At 38.1% G+C, this 764-nt stretch overlaps 1 protein-coding gene across 6 annotated transcripts in view; it reads left to right on the top strand.

Annotated features, from left to right (window-relative positions):
- The window catches only part of fgfr3 (fibroblast growth factor receptor 3), a 66,135-nt gene that overhangs the window by 50,169 nt on the left and 15,202 nt on the right, over positions 1 to 764 (top strand). The gene's annotated exons all lie outside the window — the stretch shown is intronic.

The following is a 764-nucleotide window of genomic DNA, read 5'->3' as shown; positions in this document are numbered from 1 at the left end:
ACAGAAGCATAACACAGAAAGTTTTACGTTAAAACTAGCGCTAATAACGTCCAGTATTGATGCACGTCTTCTGCAGTAAAGTTAGACTCAGGCACTAATCTCCTTGTTAAACAGCCTTGTTATTAAAAGAAAAACACTTACAGATTAAATGTAACGCTGTACGGACATTTTCCGTGAAGATTTGTGCAGGAAAATGCAGCATAATGAGAAGGCATTCCTGTATCGATGAGCTCAAAAGCGGAACTGAATTACTAGCGTAAGATGGCGGCGTTTTTAGCTCATCCAAAGTCACGTGATGTCATGTCTGGCAAAAATTCAACGAAACAAGAAGTACTGATCACGTGACTTACAGATCATGGAGAGAGAGAGAGAAGTACGCTCTGAAGTGTAAAAAACATGATAAACCTGTGTGCAACTTCTGGAGAAGCAACACCTGTATGTAACTTTATTCGTTTTCCTAATGATTTCATTCAGGAATATGTGCTAAAAGTAAGCTGTTGAGCTATTGAGATAAGATGGGAAAAACTCTAGGCATGTGGTTCAAGCTACTCGTTTCTACCAGCAGATGGTGATGTTTCACTCAGTTCTTTCAGTCTCAGTTGTGGTTCATTGATTTACTGTTACTTGTTGTAGTGTGCTCTTTCATAAGCAATCAGTTATTGTGTGAATGCTTTTAAGCATTCACACCATTGTTTTCCTGTTTCTCTTTATTGTGTGAATGCTTTTAAGCATTCACACCATTGTTTTCCTGTTTCTCTTTATTG

Source organism: Kryptolebias marmoratus, linkage group LG10 (assembly GCF_001649575.2).
Source record: "Kryptolebias marmoratus isolate JLee-2015 linkage group LG10, ASM164957v2, whole genome shotgun sequence".
NCBI classification, from domain to species: Eukaryota; Metazoa; Chordata; class Actinopteri; order Cyprinodontiformes; family Rivulidae; genus Kryptolebias; species Kryptolebias marmoratus.
The sequence above is the reverse complement of the archived record's forward strand: the minus strand, read 5'-3'. Positions and strand labels throughout refer to the sequence as shown.